Source organism: Melospiza melodia, unplaced genomic scaffold (assembly GCF_035770615.1).
Source record: "Melospiza melodia melodia isolate bMelMel2 unplaced genomic scaffold, bMelMel2.pri scaffold_91, whole genome shotgun sequence".
In the NCBI taxonomy this organism is placed as follows: domain Eukaryota; kingdom Metazoa; phylum Chordata; class Aves; order Passeriformes; family Passerellidae; genus Melospiza; species Melospiza melodia.
Window position 1 is genome coordinate 496815 of NW_026948805.1, and position 20135 is coordinate 516949.

At 48.1% G+C, this 20135-nt stretch overlaps 1 pseudogene; it reads left to right on the plus strand.

The window, feature by feature from the left end:
- Positions 1-5466: 5466 nt before the first annotated feature.
- Positions 5467-20135, plus strand: part of LOC134414027 (cytochrome b-like) — a 64025-nt pseudogene continuing 49356 nt past the window's right edge.

Here is a 20135-nt window from a genome sequence, read left to right on the forward strand (position 1 = left end):
TCTCACATCCTACACCAGCCCTTTGCAGGGAGTGACCAGCTCCCAGCTGCTCTGCTACCCTGACCTTACTTTCTCTTTGCCAGCAATGAACTTAACAGATACACTCCTGAGAAACCTAGCACAACATTTGCTCCTCAGGAGCTCTTTGGCAAAAAAACTCCACTAATCCCTAGATTTTGCACAGAGAAGGAGGTCCTGACATAAGGCACAGGCACAGGCAGGGCTCTGGCATACGAATTCCTGAGCCACAGGATTCCACCCATTGTTGTTCCTAGCTGCTTTGCTGATATTTTAGAGCCAGTTCTGGACAGGAGCTGCTGCTGACAGGGTAGGAAAATTTGGAGAAGAAAAGGTGCAGGAGACAACCAAAAATAACCAAGGGGGAAAACCCTTAGAAATACAGAGCACAACAGAAGTCCTTGGAGATGGTTCAACAGAAAATGCCAGCAGCAGTGAGCAGAGCCCAGGGTTGCTCACTGCCACCCCAGGGGCTCCTCAGTCCCCGGCTGGTTTGTGTCTGATGCAGCCCTGCCTGGAAAGGGCTCCAGGCTCTGGTGTTCCCAGCTTGCTCCAGGCTACATTCTTAGCAGCACTGAAAGAAGAGGTCAAACAAAGAGCCATTTTCTGTCCTGCCTGCAAACACTTCTCCTTCAGTGCCACTGCCAGAGATCATCCTTCTGTCAGCTTGGCACTGTGCCTGCTGCATCCTTGTCCCTGTCCCTTGCATCAGCTCCTGCACATCATCAGCACTCCCTGCCCCACATCATGAACAGAGAGAGCTGTGTCAGAAGAGCAAGGATTGCATTTTCTTGGCCTTTCTAACAGACTCAAGAAGCATGAGTCCAAATAACTTTGCTGTTTGTTCCTGTCCTCTTTTTCGATAACTCTTTTCTGCTTTAATGCAAAAGCTTCTTTTCCTACATGGATGGAATGATCTGGAATTGGCAGTTCCTTCAGGCTGTCAGGCACCATGGGAGTTTTCTCTTGTCTCTGATGAGGATTTGGTGAATTTTCCATTGGTCACTTGGTGGTGTCACCATGGGCTGAGCTCAGCGGCCGACTCTGCTGTCCCCAGGGGATGCATTGGGACGCCAAGCCCCTCAGGGCTGGGATTCTTGGAAGGGCGGGCTCGGAGCGCCTGGAGCCTGGGCCCGTGAGGAGCTGCTGCTGGCGCTGGCTGTGCTCAGCCCGCTGTGCCGAGCAGCCGCGCCCACGGAGACACAGGCGGGAGCTGTGGCCGAGGCGGGCAGGCGGCCCGGGCCGGCTCGCAGCTGTGAGGACACCGGCAGCCTGTGCCCTGAGGCCGAGGCCGTGGCGGGGGGTTTGCGGGCAGGGCTTTTCCGAGCCGGCCGCAGTGTGCTGCCTCCCGTGTGGGCCGGCTGTGGCAGAGGCAGGCGGGAGCGCGGCGGGGCCGGCAGCGGCGGGCAGTGGCCGCAGAGAGCAGCGGCCCGGCCGGGCCCGCTGCGGAGCGGCAGGGAGCTGCCGGGCAGCCCTCGGCCGTGTCTGTGCACACAGGGCAGGAGCAGAGGCCAGAGTAGAGGCAGGAGCCGCGGCAGGAGCCGGCCATCGCGGCAGCTCGTCGTGCCCAGGGCCGCAGCCGCAGCTGTCCCCTGCCGGCCACAGCAGCAGCCGCTGGCCTCCGAGGCTCCGGCGCTACCCGAAGACGAGGGGCCCGGCCCCAGCACGCTCTGGAGCCCCGCAGCGAGAGCAGCCGCCGGCGCCGCAAAGGGCAGCGCAGAGGGCGCAGGGTGAGGAGGAGGAGATGAGGCTCGCTCTGGGCCGCGCTGGGGCAGTTCTGCCCTGTCAGCCTTTGCCTTGAGCCCTTTGCTTCTTTGTCATGAGCCCTGATCCCCGTCCTTGGCCAAGGGCCCCCACAGCCCTTTCCAGGGCTGCAGGAAAAGCTGCCTCAGTCACAGAATCACGGAATCACTGGCTTGGAAGACAGACACTTTCAAGATCATCGAGTCCAACCCATGCCCTAACACCTCAACTGAAGCACGGGACCGAGTGCCACATCCAGTCGTGTTTTAAAGGCTTGCAGGGATGGTGAGTCCACCAGCTCCCTGGAGGGGTCTGTCCCAGGAAGAACCAGGATAACACTGGGGCCTTCTACCCCCTGGCACTTGGAGCTCTGGAAGTTTGTCTTTCTGCTTAGGCAAAGACCATGCAAAAGGACTGGGAAAAGTAGTCACAAATCGAGTAGCCTACAGAGCTCTAAATTGATGTGCAAGGAATACAGAAAAGATAGAAAAGAAAAAAAGGCCAAACCCAAATGGCATCAGCAAAGTCTTGGGCATGAACACATAGCTGCAGAGGGTCTTCTCAGCCCTATTTCTTTGTATTTCTGGGAACCAGAGAAATCCTGCTTGAGCCTCTGGGGAGATGGGTTTGGGAGGTAAAATTTCATTTCTTTTTTCTCCTTGAGGCAGCTCCTATTGCTAGCATCAGCTGAGCCTCTCTCCAGCCTAATGCCTGTTCTGATTGTTGCAGCAAAACAACTGATGGCAGACAGAAGACATTGACGCTTGCAGAGATGTGACTTTTTCCAGTGCCAGCTGTGAGTGGCAGACAGAAGAAAAACTCCTGAAAGCACAACTCCATTGGAAGATTGCCTTCCTTTTCATTGCGTAAAGAAGCTCTAGATCCACTTCTGAATTGTCAGTTGTTCGTTAAGGATTGGAAGTTCTCTTTCATTATTTTTTTCATGTGGTTTGGAAGTGGAGGAAGCTCTCGTTCATTCACAAACTCCAGACCAAAGTGCCTTTGGAAGATGCCCCTCGTGGCAGTTTTTGCCCAGCCATGGTACTTGTGGATATAAGAAAGCAAGGGAAATGGTATTTGCAGCCAAAACCCAGCAAAGCTTGGCTCAGCCAAAACATCCTGGGGAGATAGAGGCCTCCAGCTGTTCCTAGAAATCAGCAAGTTCCAGCCAAATGGTTGTGTAGCACTAAGTGCAATCTCTTTGCCTGGATCAGAGCCTTGCTCAGCTGAAGAAGCAGAAAGATCAGCAAGGAGCTCCCAAAGGCCCCTCACATCATTTTGATTTTGCTCATCTTGTGTAAGTTCGCAACTAAACGTGCATTTGCATTTGAGCTAATGAGAGAAAAAAAAAAGTGAAAAGAGGCTTTATGGCAGGGCCATGACATTGCACAAGAGGAATCACTGGTGTGCATTTCATTGGACCTCTCTCAATCCTATAAAAGTATTGTAGCCCTGATTTGAAATAGGCTGGTGTGAACCAACTTGGAGAGACAGAGACTAAAATGGCTTATGGTTGTTTTTTTTTTAAAGTGAGAAAAACTACCCAAAGGGTGTTGTTTTGTGACATTTTAAAATATACTACCTCAAAATTACCAACTGCAATAAATTAAGAATTTAAAAAGGTGTGTTTTGGTATATGAATAATAAAAACTACAAAAATGTGCAGATATAAATGCATGTTTTCATAAAAATCATGAAATTCTAGACAAAAAAATACATGCCCTGAAATACAATACAAAGGCAGATAGAACTGTACTTGAATGATCTCTTTTTAGATTGCTAGAGTTTTTTCCTTGTGAAGAGGAGCTAGGGTATTGCTGAAGAAAAGTGGCACCAGCAGGACGGGGCAGCGTGCCGTGCTCCGTGCAGAGGCTGCCAGGGGCTGCCCGAAGAGCGCCCTGCTGCAGCCAGAGCCCTCCTGGCCTGGGGCCCGGGAGCAAAGGGCCAGGGCAGCCACCTCCTCCTCGTCCTGACCCTGCCACCGCTCCCTGCAGCTGCTGCTGAGGGAAAGAGAAGACTCTCCTAAGGCCCCATGAACGAATGCACTTACACAGCCCTGGGGATGCCAGTGAAGGAAACCATGTGTCACATAATGCATGTGTGACCAGAGTCACCAAACACCACGTAAACATGGAATTGTTGCACCTCTCTAGGACAGGCAGAAATTTAAAGAATTAACTGGAGACTTCAGGGCACAAGAGGCCAGAGGAGGGAAACAACTCTGAAGGGAAAAACCATCATATCTGGAGGGGAAAACATCTCCGCCTGCTCAGAATCGGTTGAGGGAACATGTCTCTAATCCTCTCCAGAAAGGGATGCTTTAGGTGAGCTCTGCACCTCCAACTGCCTTGGACCAGAGCCAGGAAGATTCAATTATGTAAATGTTACATAGATAGATAGATAGATAGATAGATAGATAGATAGATAGATAGATAGATAGATAGATAGATAGATAGATTGATTTTGTTACTGAAATCTCTCTTTACTGTCCTCTCTGTTGCTACAGATACCAGAACTTGGTAGCCAGTGCCACACTCAACTACAATCCTGAGATTGCTCTCCTGTTGCTTCAAAAAAGCACACTCTTGGGGAATGTGGAGCATGTAGGTCCTTACAGAAAGGGATCAGACCAAGAGCATTGCACTGGGAACTGCACTCTGTGCATCTGTGCTCGGGCAAGTTCTTCTCTTGGACTCGACCACACTGGTGGAGCTAAACTGGCTGGAATCAGAAATGCAGCCCAGCCCCTTCCAGCTCCTGTGACCTCTGAGGAGCAGCTGGAATGCAAGGGCATTGACCTCCTGCTGAATTCCCAAACACAACACACACTGATTCCCTGGGCTGCAAAAAGGCATGAGCACTACTAAGCTCAAAGTGATCTGTAAGGCCATACTGGCTGGCCTGGAACCACAACAGTTCCTTCTGCACCAAGGTCCCTGCACAGAATGATGTGTTCTCATGCAAAACTACTGCATTCTCCAGAAGTGATACCTTGGAAATTAAAATTCTAGCAGACCCAGTCCCAGTGCTATAAAAGGGCAGAAAATAATGATGAAAAGAACTTTAGCTGGGAGAAGAAGAAAATGAACAGCCTCTTCCTCCAAGCAAACAAAAAAAAAAAATAAAAAAAAACCAAAAAAAAAACAAAAAAAAAAAACAAAAAAAAAAAACAACAAAAAAAAAAACCCAAGAAAAAAAAGGGGGAAAAGTAATTTCCAAAAGTGGCTCGAATATTTGGATGCACTGAGGAGATGCTGAAGGCCCCTCACGAGGCTCCTGCTCCTGTTGTCCAAGCTAAAGATTTCTCATCCTGACCAAACAAGCCCCCTTCTCAAACTTCTCAACATCCCTAGGATACTTTAACCCCCTATCCCACCGCCTAAGTATAACCAACTTCCTCAAAGGAGGACAGAACATTGCATCCCACCTAACTGACCTCTCCTGATACAAAATAGTAGGTCCAGAGGGGCTAGCCAGCCTACAACTTACAGCAACCAAAACTGCCACCACCCTCCACTCAGGCCTAATCAAAGCCTACTTAGGATCATTCACCTTATCCATTCTCATCATCCTCGTAGCCACATACAGAAATAACCAATGGCCCTCAACCTTCGTAAAAACCACCAAATCCTCAAAATCATCAATAATGCCCTAATCGACCTCCCAGCGCCATCAAACATCTCAACATGATGAAACTTCGGGTCTCTAGTAGGCGTTTGCCTAATTACTCAAATCGTCACAGGTCTTCTGCTAGCTATGCACTAGACAGCAGATACCCATCTAGCCTTCTCCTCTGTCACTCACATATGCCGAGACGTACAATTTGGCTGACTCATCCGCAACCTCCACGCAAACGGAGCCTCCTTCTTCTTCATCTGCATCTACCCACACATCGGCTGAGGACTCTACTACGGCTCATACCTAAACAAAGAAACTTGAAACATTGGAGTCATCCTCCTCCTAACCCTCATAGCAACCGCCTTCGTAGGATACATCCTACCATGAGGCCAAATATCATTCTGAGGAGCTACTGTAATCACAAACCTATTCTCTGCCATCCCTTACATCGGGCAAACACTAGTCAAATGAGCCTGAGGAGGGTTCTCTGTCGACAACCCCACACTGACCCGATTCTTTGCTCTCCACTTCCTCCTTCCCTTCGTCATCGTAGGCCTTACTCTCGTCCATCTCACCTTTCTCCATGAAACAGCCTCAAACAATCTGCTAGGCATTCCCACAGACTGTGACAAGATCCCCTTCCACTCATACTACACCATCAAAGACATCCTAGGATTCGTACTAATGCTCTCCCTACTCGTCTCACTAGCCCTATTCTCCCTCAACCTCCTAGATGACCCAGAAAACTTCACCCCAGCCAACCCACTTGTCACCCCTCCTCACATCAAACCCGAGTGATATTTCCTATTTGCATACGCCATCCTCTGATCCATCCCAAACAAACTAGGAGGCGTACTAGCTCTAGCTGCCTCAATCCTCATCGTATTCCTCACCCCACTACTACATACATCAAAACTACAATCAATACCCTTCCGCCCCCTATCACAAATCCTGTTCTGAACCCTAGTCGCCAACGTCCTCATCCTAACCTGAGTAGGCAGCCAGCCAGTAGGACACCCCTTCATCATCATTGGCCAACTAGCCTCATTCACATACTTCACAATCATTCTAATTCTATTCCCTCTGATTGAGGCAATTGTCAGTGGGCTGTTGCACACTCACAGGAGCCTTGCTTTTTCCACTGTGTGAGCACAGCCTGCAAACTTGCAGGGCAGTGTTAAAATGATTGAGTGAATTGCTCCTTTGCTTTTCGCTGCCTATGGCATTACTTATGGTGCCTATTTTATGACACATTTCACAAGTAAGTAGATGTTTCCTCTCTACTTAGGTTAGGGTGTATCCTTACCTGGCTTTTGTATGTCTTCCTGCTCTTTCTTAGTGACTGAGTTTCTGATTTTGAAACAGAAAGAGCATTAGGATGCCACTGGTTTGGTAAAGCTCCTGTCAAGGCGTTCAGCTAAAAAGGGGGTGTCTGTAGCCACAGGGGCAGCTAGGTATACACATGCAAGTATCCGCGCTCCAGTGTAGGTGCCCTGGACACCCCAGTCAGGCAGATAGGAGTGGGCTCTGACACTCAGGGCTTCTGTGCACCAAAGCAACCTTCTGATGTCACTACGAGAAGGTGGCAACCTTTAAGTTTTTAAAGGTTTATTAAACCTTAAGAAAAGACTGTATAAGGAAAGATTGCAGCACTGGGAAGTCTCCATGATTAGCAGCCACATGCTCATCTACAAAAGGGATACTCTGCTTTTTTTACCTTTAGCCCCTCCCAATGTTTTGTCAGTCAATTCTTTCTCTGCCGTCCAGTGGTGGAGATTACTTTCTTGCATCTTGATTGGAGGTCAATTGTTGTTACACCCTGCCTGCTGGTCACAAGCCAGCCCTCCCCAAATGCCCTGACTACCAAGACTATTACAAGGGGGATAAGAAAGAGGACTATGGGAGGACATATTACAATAACAGCACTTTACAATTGAACATAATATCTATCCACATAGTATCTATCTCTTAATTGTGAGAGCCAACTATTACATTACTCACCTATAATGCACAGAAGCAGGAGAGAAGGCACTGGCTTGGCATAACAGCTGAAATAATTGCTAACAAATCTCCCCACATATTTGCACCTTTATTGGACATGGCCAGGACTCCTGTGAATGTACATCTCTGCTTTTCTTCCCCTTTGGAAGCAGTCAAACTGGTAACTTGTGGGGAAGCCAAGGGCTTTGTGGGGGCTGCATTGCTCTGCACGCACCCAGGCCACCCATGGAACAGAGCTTTGGTGCCTAAAAAGATCAACCAGAGGAAAACAGCTGGAGGAGGTTTCATTTTGACCTTTCTTAGCCGCTAACAGAAGTTGTCAAAATGAAAGTGACCAAGCAAGGCCTGATCCCTGCTGCCAGCTCAGGGTTAGAAAGGAGGCATTACTTGATTTCAGTGCTGGGTGCACAGGGAATCACTTCCCTAAGCCCTGCACACCCAGCAATCTCACCTAGTAGTTTGTATCCATGGAACTAAGACATATTCAATACTTTGCTGAAACTTACTGGCTAAACATTACCTCCAATTTTTTGACATATTTCAATCACTTCTCAGAATTTATTGACATCAGAGTAGGAGTGTCCTGTAGCTCCCTGCTGGTCATTGTCACAGGTTCAGGTGACCCATGCACAAAATAACCCAGGACAAAACTGGGCTTGCAAAGCAAATTCATTCTATTAGTTGCAGTAGCATATAATACATACTGACCTCTGGATTCCCAAAAATCCACTGAACAGGAGAAGGAGTTGGAGCGTGGTGCTCGGCAGCAGAGGCAGGTAGGCAGTGCACTTCCAGGACATCCCCTGGATCAAAACGCTGTGCATCTCGTCCTTCTAAACCCTTCAGCCCAGAACTAGGCCTTGTATCTCCTGCTTAGGAGTGGAATTTTACAGCAGGAGTTAGAGCAGCAGCTCACACATGCCTGGCGTGTGAGATGAGGCCATGATGGCTCAGGATGACTCCATGACTCCCTGCCACCAAGGGCTGCATTGTGCATTGTTCTCCTTTCAAAGCCTGACTGCTCACCCATTGACCAATCCATTGTTTCTCTTTCATGGGTCATGGTCCCACCTGCTAAACAAGACACTTTTCTTCATTGTCTTGTCAACCTGCTCAAACATGGATCAAATATGGCAGGGCCTGGGACACGACTCCGGTTCTGACACAGTCATTTGGGAAATATTCCCATTCCTCATACTCTCCTTTGGTGGTCAAGAGCCTCCTAAAACACTTTCTTCCTTTTGAATGCATTCCAGCTACCTTCTTAGCAGGACCACTCTCCTTATTCTCAAGGCCAAGATAGCCACTTGCACACAGTAAGCACTGCAGTGGAGGAATACATGGTTCAGCACTCCTGTTAAAGCTAAAGGAATTCAAAAGACTATGCCCTGTTTGTTAGACTAAATGCCTCTCCTTCCTATTCTGAGAATCAAACACCAGTGTTTCATCAATAAACCCTGCAGGTGCTCTTGCTGAGTGAAGCCACATTGCTGTGTCAATAAAGCAGCCGGGACTCAGTTTCTTCATGCAGGAAAAGCCAATTCTTTATTCACATAACTTATTTTTATACTGTTTTCACAGACTTGTGTTCAACTTCAACTGGCTGGTAGTTTCCTTGCCACACAATTTATTGCTTAGAAGGTGTATTAGTGTGTACATGTTAAGACTCTCTCTTTTTAAGACTCACTGTTACTCAGGTGATTACATTTTTCTTTCGTGGATGCTCATGGGACAAGTTTCTTGTTTATTACAGATGCAAACACTTTTCTTAGCACAATAGCTTGTGCTAACTGCACTCATGACTATTCCCATGGGAAGTTAGCTGGCTGCACGTAGAAGATGGAACAGGCCAGCTGGGAATTTACCACAGTGTGGTAAATAGGTACGATTCGTGCTGATAACAATTGAAACAAGAATCAATATTGATACAGTAATTAATATTTGTAAATATTAAAACAGGTAAAATTAGTAATGCCGAAGAAAAAGGGAGAGGAGGGGCACCATGCCCCCCACCCCCCCCCCCCCCCAGATGTTCAGGAACAGGAGGAAAGCAAGAGATAATGGTTGCTAAAAATAAACAAAGAAGGAACTCTCTGGTTGTGTCCCAGGAAAATGCTAATTATAAGGGATTTATTGCCTTGATACTCTGTTGAAGGAAGGAGACCAGGACACCAGATGGTTCATCACAGGTCCAGTTTATTGAAGAAAGTATCAAACACTTATACAGCAAATAATAAGCTTATGAATATTCTGTAAGCCAAGCAATCTATTGGTTAAACTATACCATCAGCTCTTCCTCATTCCTTTGGGCCTACGTTCTCTACTTCTCACGTCTCGCTGTCCATTTCTTTATCATACTCAGCTAGGCCCAAGGACACGTTATCTTGCAGGTGCAAGATTTGGAATTAGCCACGGTCTTGTACTTTTCCATTCTCCAGTCAGCTAAATTCCCAACAGACACCTGCCTGCAAAAAGGCCTCTGCCCTAGTTAGGACATCTTTACCAAAATGATTCGGCTGTGTCCTCCCTCCTCAAGCCACTCTTTGACAAAACTCTCCACAATACTCAGATGTAGTAATTATGTTAGTTTTGGACTACAAAATCTTCATCAGATGACCCCTAAAGACTTGTGCGACCGCCAACCAAGTGGTGGCATATGGATGGTAAAGGTGATGATGAGGGCAGAGGTAGAAGTGTGAAGAATAGAAAATGGGAGGAGACGGCATTGACACATGGTATATAAGGACGAATATTCACTTGGCAAGCTTGTATGTGATGTGGCAAGGGTCCCAGAGGCCTGCACTCCATACCCCGCAGTTATCTGTTGCTTATGTGCTATTATTAGAAACAAATTATCCCTTATTTTAATCAAATTCTATTCTATCCAATTTTATATTTTTATATTTTAAATATTCAATTAAAATTGCTACTACTTTTAATATTGTTTGGGGTTTTTTTTTGTCGGGATAATTGGGCAAACATAACAGTAGGTAGGCCTGATTTTATAAGGCCTTTCTTTTCTAATAACCCTATCTGTGTGCAATACATTATGACTTTCTTTCAGAAATTAATGAAGAAAATGCAAATTGCCTGCTGAAACCCTTCTGCCCCCTTCCAAATCAGTTTATTCCTCAAGCACATGGCTCAGGCACATCCCTGATGTGCCTCTCTCCCAGCAGCTCAGAGCTGCATTGCACAGCGCTTGCTGTGTGCCAGAGAGCACAAAGTAGGCTGGCCTGGTGGGCCTGAATATTTCTGCCAAACACTCTGCATCTCACACCTTTGCTTTGGCTCAGTGCAGAACTGCAGGATTGCAGGCGCTTCCTCCCAGACCTGCGTGAAGCGCTGGCTCCTGCAGATGGGCCCTGCCAAGCTGTCCCTGCCTCACGCTGGCCTCGCTTCCCTGGCACAAGTGCCGGGCCTGAAGGAGCTCCCCTGTGCTCCAGCCTGCTGAGCAGCCCGGCTCCCTGCCCCGGTGCCCAGAGTGCTGCGCACACTGCTGGCCTTTGCCAGGAGTTGCAGGGCAGCCGGCAGAAGAGGAGGAATCCTCAGCCAGCCCAGCGGCCCGCGGCTGCCCTTGGCCTTTCTCTGCTCCTGGGCACACTCCAGACGGCCAATGCCTCCAGGCCGGGCTGTGCCCAGCACGGCTGCGCTTCCCCTCGGCAGCAGCCAGCTGCCACCTGGGCTCTGAGGGCGGAGGATTCGCCCGCTCCCAGGAAGAGGCACCCAGGTCTCGGCTGCTGCCTCTTGCAGCTCCAAGGGCCTCCTTCCAGCCTGCCTCTGCTGGGGCTCAGGCTGCTCCGGCCTCTGCCAGGGCTCTGCTGGGGCTCCAGCCTGGGCAAGGCCGGGCCCGCTCTCATCTCACAGGTGCTGACGGCTCTGCACCACAGGAGACCTTCCCGAGCACCCTCTCTGATCTTTCTGCTTTCTCACTTGAGCAAGGCTCTCCTCCAGCCAAAGAGATTATTGCATTTAGGGAGCCCCAATGCTCTCCAGTCACAGCTGAAGGCCTGCATCTGTATAAGATGTTTGGGCTGCCCCATTCTTCCTGTGCTTTTGCTTTTAAATGCCATTGCCCTTTCTGCCTAAAATAGAAGTACCAAAGATGGCCAAAAACAGACCAGTGGGCCATATTCCAAAGGCAGTGTGGTCTGGAGAGGATGAATGAAGAACATCCTTCCCCACTCTCACACCATGCCAAAGACACTGTTTCACTTTCCACCTTTAAGAAACAACAGACAATTCAGAAGGAATTCTCGAGTTTATTCGCAGAGTGAGAAGGAAGGGAATCTTCAAGGTGAGTTGTGGTTTCAGAAACTTTATTGATTTTCAATCCTACTCTGCAGTCCTATTAGACAATCCTACTCTAACCCTAACCCTTACCTTAACCCTAATCCTTATCCTTATCCTTATCCTTATCCTTATCCTTATCCTTATCCTTATCCTTATCCTTATCCTTATCCTTATCCTTAGCCTCATCCTAATCCTAATCTTTATCCTTATCCTTATCCTTATCCTTATCCTTATCCTTATCCTTATCCTTATCCTTATCCTTATCCTTATCCTTATCCTTATCCTTATCCTTATCCTTATCCTTATCCTTATCCTTATCTTTTTCCTTATCCTTAATCTAATCCTAATCCTAATCCTAATCCTAATCCTAATCCTAATCCTAATCCTAAATCCTAATCCTAATCCTTATCCTAATCCTAATCCTTATCCTAACCTACAATCCTACTCTAAACTGATTGAGAAATAAATGGTCCTGATGATTGTCACATTCTTGTCTCCTTCCTCTTCTTCACTGAAACAATCAGTGGCACCAGGCTGGACGCAGGCTCAGCAAATCTTACAAATGGATGCTGCCCAAAGGGAAAAAAAACAGATCAACAAAAAACAATGAACCATGACTTTCCAAGCTCAGTGCTTCACAGGATTCCTCCTGCTCCTAGAAGGATGCAGGAAGAGGAACAATGGGACTGTCTACACCTCCATCTTTATGTGCAGACTTTGCCATCACAGGCAAACCTGGCCCAGAATCCCACTCATCCATTTATAAAGGTGTCTTCATCTTGCTGAGATTTTAGCCCTGCCAGTGCTCTAGAAATGGTGCTTTCTGTCCTTGGAGTTTCTTCTTTTCAGGAAACTCCAAAGCCTCTCATTGGTCCCTCTGAAAGACAGGCAGTGTGCTGATTGCCACAGGGACAGAAAGCAGTGTCTGCCTTTCCATGCCCTGCCCCTCGTGTGCTGGATGGCACCTTCCTTCCCAGCAGGGCCAGCCCAGTGGCACTGGGCCCTGCAGTTCCCTCTCTGCCACACAACCTGGCAGTAACCCTGGCACAGTTCCCGTCTGCTTGAGTGTGCCTGGCAGCAGATGGGGCTGGGACAAGTCCCTCCCAGCTGTCCCTGTTTGCGTGGCAGAAACCTCTGAGGGTGGGCTGGGGGGCACCAACCAGGGCCCCTCAGAGGCTCACAGTGAGCCCCCACAGCCCCTCCTGCCCACAGCCAAATCTCTGACTCCTAGGCTGGGACTGGCTTCCTTGGGTTCCTCCACCACCATTTCATGTCTCTGTACCCCGCATTGCTCTACTTCAATTCTGTTGCCATTACATAAAACTGAACACCCCACCAAATTACAAAAGAAGGTGACAGAAACAGCCAGAGGACCTCTCTGACTCAGGAAATGCAGAGAGAGGTGGGGTTGCTCAGTTTTGTCAAGAACAGGCCCCAGGGAGACTTTATTGCCACTTTCTAAAACTTCAGAGTGGCTTTAAGGAAAGTGGAGGACATCTTTTTTAACAGGGCCAGTTACAATAGGATGTGGGTGAATATTTTTTAACACAAATAGGATCTAATCAGAACTTGTTTACTCGGAGCATGGTGTGACCCTGGCACAGCTTGCCCCAAGAGGTTGTAGGTGCCCCATCCCTGCAACCATTCCGGCTCCAGTGGGAAAGGGCTCTGAGAAACTTGATGTCTTTAAAGAAGTCCCTGCTCATTGCAGGACACTTGCACCAGAGGACATTTGCAGGGCCCTGCCAGCCCAGCCCAGTCTAGGATTCCTCACTGTTTTCATTTGAAGAGCACCAAGAGTGGAGGTGAGGAGGAAGGGGGCTCATCTGCTGCCTTGGGCGTGAGTGGAGGAGGAGCCCATCCCTCAGAGCCTGTTTCACCTGCAGCCCCTTCACATTTTACCTGCAGGAGCTCCTTGGCAGACCAGCGCCGCACCTCGTCTCTCTGCAGGCAGCAGCTCAGGAAGTCACGCAGGCAAGATGAAAATAGGTTGGGCTGCTGCAGCTTTTGTCTTCCTCCTGTGGCTATCAGGAGTTGGGGCTGGGGAAAAAGGAGACACCAGGCTCCACCTGCTTCTTTCCCATCTGTCACTGCTCTCCCAGATCCCACTGATTAAGCTCCACTCTGCAGTGGCAGTTTCTGCCCTGGCAGAGACCCAGAGATGACTTTCCTTTACCAACCAAAAACCCCAAACCCTGATGCAGCCACAGCCTCTCCAACATCTCACAGATCTTGCCTTGGCAGCTGATTACATTGACTGACCTAATTAGTGGGAACTACATCAGCACAAGCACATTTCCTTCCCTGACGATTCATACCAGCTTGAGAGGCTTTTTGGAAGAAGGACTTTGCTATACTAACTCTACTGTATCCAAGGGTTAGTACATGGAAAGCATTTCTGCAGTGCTTCTTGGTCCCTTAAGCAACGCTGCCACAAAACAAACCTAATCAAGCTTTTTGCTTTGTTCTTGAAAACAATGGGAATTGGAGGGAAAGAAAGGAAATCCACCAGGTATTCCTCAGGTAAGGAAACAAATCTTTGGAATCTCATCTTCAACACAGACACATTATGATCCATGCACAAATGTACTGGGATGAAAACACCTGCTTGGACGCACAGGAGCTACCTGCAGCTCTGTTTCTCAGCAGTCTGAAAATTTCTGCTTTCCTTACATGGAAAAGAAAAACCTTTCATGGTCAAATCAGAAGGAGAGGTTCCATCCCTACGGTCACCCTCGACTCATTTGGCTACTCAAGTCAATGCATGAATGGTAGGCCCATCCCAGAAAGTGCCAGGAAACAAATGGGAGGTTTTGGCAGGCTCTCCACATCACCAGGCTCTGGCTTGGTGACGTGCAGAATGTGGCTTGGGCTGGGAGAGAAACACGGTCACTTGAGTGTTTCAGCAGCACTGCACAAGAAGCAGAAGAGACTCTGTGGCCTTTACACCCTCATGCCCGGGTTTCAGGCACGTTTCCCAGTGAGAAGAAACTGCACAGGGGGTTAAGTTCCTCTCTAAAAACCAGTGCCTTAGCAACTTTCATGTGTTTGGCCTTCTTTTCTTCAGTTCTGGAAATGTAACACCAGTTCTGAGAGGCTTGCCTTGTAGTTTTAGGGGCATCTTCACAGACAGACAAGTGGGAACAACTTGAAACCCAAAGCAAATGTTGCCTGAGAAGAGCTGGGGAGTGTTTGCCTGTGGTGAGGCTTGAGCTGTCTGGCAATCCCCTTCCATGATGTGCAGAAACATCCAGCTGCTCCCCAGAACTCAGTCCCTCTGGGCACGCAGGCCTCTGGAAACACCTGAGGATTCCAGCCTTTCTCCTGCTCAAGAGCATCTAACCTAAGCTGAGCTCCAGTTTCTTCAGCAAGGCCAAGGATGCTCACTTCCATGCAGCTGACAGTGTCCATGGAGCTCAGCAGGTCTTTCTGATACTCCTCAGGCCAAGGAATTATAGTGTAGATTGGCAAGACATCAGCTGATCATTATCCAGTGTGGTTCATGTGGAACCAAGCTCTAACACGCTGACAAGTCAGAGGGAGAGAGCTCATTCTGCTTTTGCAAGATGGTATTTAGAAACATAAGACACCAACGTGGAACTATTCAAACCTCAACTTGCAGAATCCATCTCAAATAGACAAAAAGAACAATGGCAAGAGGCCTTGGAGTCTCCATAAAAATGCCCACCACTGTCATGATAACTCTGTGCTCATGGCACTGAAATAGATGGTGACCAAAGAGACTTTGCTATTATCCTCTTCAACCCAAAGGAGAATTTCAAAGCCAGAAATGGCAATGCACTCCCCTTGTGTACAAATAATTTATGCGGCTTTCTGTCCTTTTCCCACATCACCAGAGGTGAGAAAGAGGGTTTTATCCTGACTCTCAGCTGAGCTCAGCCACTGGCCATGGTGGGGAGCTGGAGCCCTCCCTGTCATTATAACACTGCAGGCCAGGGATGGCCCTGCTCCTGTGGTAAAGAAACACAGCACTGGTGTCAACTGCCCACGCTGGATCCCAGCCCAGGCACCTGCCTGCAAGCTCATCAACTTGTTAAAGTACCCAGAAACAGCCAAGGATTTGGCAAACAATTCTAACTGCAGTCAGAGAAAAACACATCCAAAACTTATCCAGGCCACCCACACACGTGACTGAACAATGTACAGATGACTTGAAAGCCTGAAAGTTTCAACAACCACAGGATTTGGAAAAGATGCTACAGAATGGAAGAGAAGAGCTGCATTTAAAAAATGAAAAAGCAAGCAGAACTGCTTGGGCATTGCTTTGGTAGTAGGTTTTTTTCTCTTTTCCTTTTTTGTTTACTTTTCTTTTTCCTTTTTTCCTATGTTTTCTATAAAATTGAAACTGGGAAGGTCTAATCTCTGTTTCTCAGGATATTTATCACATGTCTACCCTGTACACTGAAAAATTCTTGTCCTTCAGAAACAGAGTTCCAACATTGTTCAAAAAACATGTGAGAAATGTCAGGCACGGCTGGAGGGCAAAATGGCAGGTTTCTGAACTGGTTAGGTTTCTGAACTGCCACTTCCCTTTCTGATACAACCAAAGCTACAGCAGATGCTGATGTGTTGCAGGGGCATTTTTAGAAGGGGACCTTGGTGGAAGTGGTGCCAGCAGATGGCAATGGGATTTTGTCCAATGGCACACAGAACATGGGACAGGTGAGAAAGACAGTGGGATCAGTGAGTATTTGCACCTTACCAAGACAGGAGTTGCATTCCAGGAAGGAACTTCTTGTTCCACCATTTCGATGCCCACAATTCCCAAAGACCATATGTCCACTTTGGGGCCACATGGTTGACCTGTCACCACTTCAGGCGCCAGCCACCCAGCAGCGCCGGCCACGGAGCTCCGTCTGCCCTGCTCAGGGCTGAGCTGAGCAAAGAGGCCAAAGTCAGCTGTGGAGAAAAGAACAAACCGTGAAAACCAGCTCCAATTAGGAAACCAAGCAAAAGAATTCCCCACTCTCAGGCTAAGAATGTGCTGTTGCATCTCCTGGAGAACTGTCCACACTCGATTTCCTTGGGGCTTTAGCCAAGGGAGTATGGAATTGGCCACTTCCAAAAAAACCCAGGTTTCTTAATGCTGCTCACAGCAGTGGACTTTATCCCCTGAAGCTTTAGATTGTAGATCCCTCTGTCTAGAAGGGACACACACAGAGCAAGGCCACTCTTGACAGCTTGTGGTTCCTTATACCTCTGTGCACGTTGCAACTGTGCCCTCAGCTCGCAGCAGGGGTCCCTGCACTGCCACCAGCACCATTTTTGGGGAGCTGGCAGTCACTCCAAGCAGCCCCACACCCACATCCCTGGAACGCTGCACCTGACCAAGAATATACTGACCCAGCTTGACAGAACCGTCAGTTCTGAGAAGGATGTTGCTGCTCTTCACATCTTGGTGGATGACATGGTTTGAATGAAGAAAATCCAGTCCTTGCAGGCACTGAGCGAGAAAACAGAAACAGGAGGGCAAAAATGAGTGATGTGATTTCATCACAAAAGAAAGGAAGCAAAGAATCGAAAAGATTCCCTCTCCAGGGGAATGGGGAGTAAGGGCAGAACAGTAATGGCCACTGAGAGGAAGAGCTTGCTGCTCCAACACTTGCAGAGCAGGACCTTTCTGAGGAAAGGCACATCAGCTTTTGAAAGAGCAACAGCACCTGCTGTTGTAGGCTGTCCCCTGCAAACCAGCCAGGACGACTCCTGCTGCAGTGGACCTGCTTTTTCCATGCAGAGGACAAAGGAGGGGTTTGGAAAGGAAAAGTCCCTCCCTTTGGTGTTTAGTGGATCACTTTTGGGTGGGAGGCTGCATGGAAAAGATTTTCTTGCTGGCCTCAGCACAGGCTTGGAAGTATCACACCAGTCACTTTGCGGAAGCAAAGAGCATTTTGGCTGCACTTCTATCCTTTTCAGCTGAGGACTCTGAGAAATGAGTATTTTTTCTTTTCTGGTCATTTCAAATCCTGCCACCAGCACCTTTCCTTTTACAGGCAAGGAATGCAGTGAAGACAGACTCCAGGCAAACATTTAGAGAGGCAAGGTGGAGAACAGCAAATACAAGAGACAGAGTGAGAATACAATAGCAGGAGATAAGAGTACTGGCACTGAGTACAGTGAGTGCAGGGGCACTGGCAGGCCTTTCCCTTGAGATGCTTTTACTTGCCCATAGAATAGCAGCAACACAGAAACAAAGCTTGGCACAGGAAATCACTCCAGCTCTGAGCCCCTGTTTCCCAGACAATGCTGCCCAAGCCCTTGGAAACACAGCTGGGATTGCTGACCTCCCGACTGATGGCTGCCATCTCATCTTCCGACAGGTAGGTCTGGCTGATGACATTGCTCAGAGTGCCTCCATCCATGTACTCCATAACCAGGGACAGTTCCTCACCCACAAGGTAGCTGAAAGAAGGAAACAAGGGCATGGAGATGAATGTACATGGCTAAGTTGCTGTTTGGAAAAGACAGGTTGGTTCTTCTTTTCAGGTCCCTTTGAGACAAAGACAAAATAAAGGAAGAGACATTCCCTCTTGGCTGTGCGTTGTTTGCCATCTGTGCAGTCTCAAGGAGAAAGGCACAGCTGCAAAAAAGGAGATGTCTTAGATGGGCAGCAGGCAAAATGTGCAGTTTAGTAACAGCCCTGATAAAAAAAAACCTGTCATGCATGGTGTTTCTGGAAAAAAAGCACCTAGTCTTCCTGGCATGCATAGCAATGGGAAACAGTGGCAACAATCCAAGGGAAATCCTTGTTAGTTTACCTGGACGTAAGAAGACACTTGAAAAAAATCAAGCTCCAAAACAAAGTGGTGGCTGTGAATATAGAGATCATTGATTTAGTAAGACACAACTCATCCGGGTTTTTGAACAATTTTCAAATACCATGTGCCAGCGAAGACTAATGCAGACAAAATGCAATCTCTTCCCATCCACTGGAGATGAAAAGAGCAATAATAATTAGCCAATAATTACAGCTCTATTTTCTGCCAGTGACCAAAGTGGGATTTTACCTTGCATGTTTGCAACATACAAACAAACATTCATGGGACAAAAGCACAACTCACCTGTCTAAACAGTTGACCAGGTTGGGATTTCTATTCACCTTCATGACCATGAGTTCGTTGACTTTTAGTTCCTTCTTCCTCAGTCCTTGAAGCTGTATTTTCTTGATGGCCACCTAAAACGACATTGAAAATCGGTAACTTGAGACGTTGGTGGCACGAGACCACAAGACACGTGGAGTGAGTGATTTTGCAATGACACAGCTGAGCTGTGCCAAACTGCCTTGTGATTAGGCACTGCAGTAGTTAGGAACTGACATTCCAACAGCCAATTTCTCTGCTCCCTTGGGAGCCAGTTACAGGACACATGGGGCCACTGACATTTTGTCTTGACCACTTGGTAACAGCAGTGTCTCAGTTATCACCCACAAACCTCTGACCACACTCTCTGCTGCTTTGTTTGGGACTCAGAAGAAGTAATCCATGCCTTAATACTCTGTGGATACATCTTGGGTTATGGGCAGGGCTTAGGGCTTTCAGGCACGCCTTGCAGATCTCTCCCTATGTGCAGTTCCCAAGTGCAGCACTGCAGGTGGCTAAGGAACTACCAGTAACTTTCAGATGGATTTGCTGGCAGCCAGAAATGAGAATTCAGGACTCTGAAGCTGTAGCCCCAAAGAGCAGTGAGGTGCTCAAAGGTAGCGCCTTTGTTTTAGCAGTGGAGAGCGAGTGAGCGCGTCCTTCTCTGAAAGGAACCGCTGCCCTCCGTGCCTTCCTTCCGGCAGCTGAGGAGGACAAAGTCCCAAATGTGTTGTGTGGGCTGGCACCAGTCTGTGCTTCTTGTGCCTTTTCAGCACAGCTCTGCCCAAAGCTCCAGCCACAGCTCACACCAGAGGGGAAAGCCCTCAAGTGCAGCAGAGTCTGCAGGGGCTGTTGACATTTACCTCTCCTCCTGTGGCAGTGTCAAGTGCTTTACAAACATCTCCAAAAGTCCTAGAAACAAAACAGAAGCAGAGGGAGGAGAAGCCATTTAGATCTTGCAGTGAAAGCCAGCCCACACAGGTGATCTGTGCTGTAAATACCGCAGACCTGCAGGACACTGGAAGCATGGAGATGTCTTTGACAATGCCTTCTGAGCACACTTAGAAATTCTGATCAGCACTGAAAATCTAAGCCCAGTGCCTGAACACATTTGCAGCTTGTCTGACTTCACACTTGATACCTATTCCGCCAGCAAAACATCTGATGCATAGTTTTGTAAAATTAACATTGCTTGGACTCACCCACTGCCAATATTTTCCAGTTCAATGTATTTTAGAATAGGATTTTCCATCTTCACCATTCTCCCTGAGGGAAACAAAATGCAAGATGTTCACTTCAAAGCAGAGATCTCACCTTCTAGGAGATACAAAAGGCAGCCCCACTGTCTGGAGCTCTGAGCCCTCC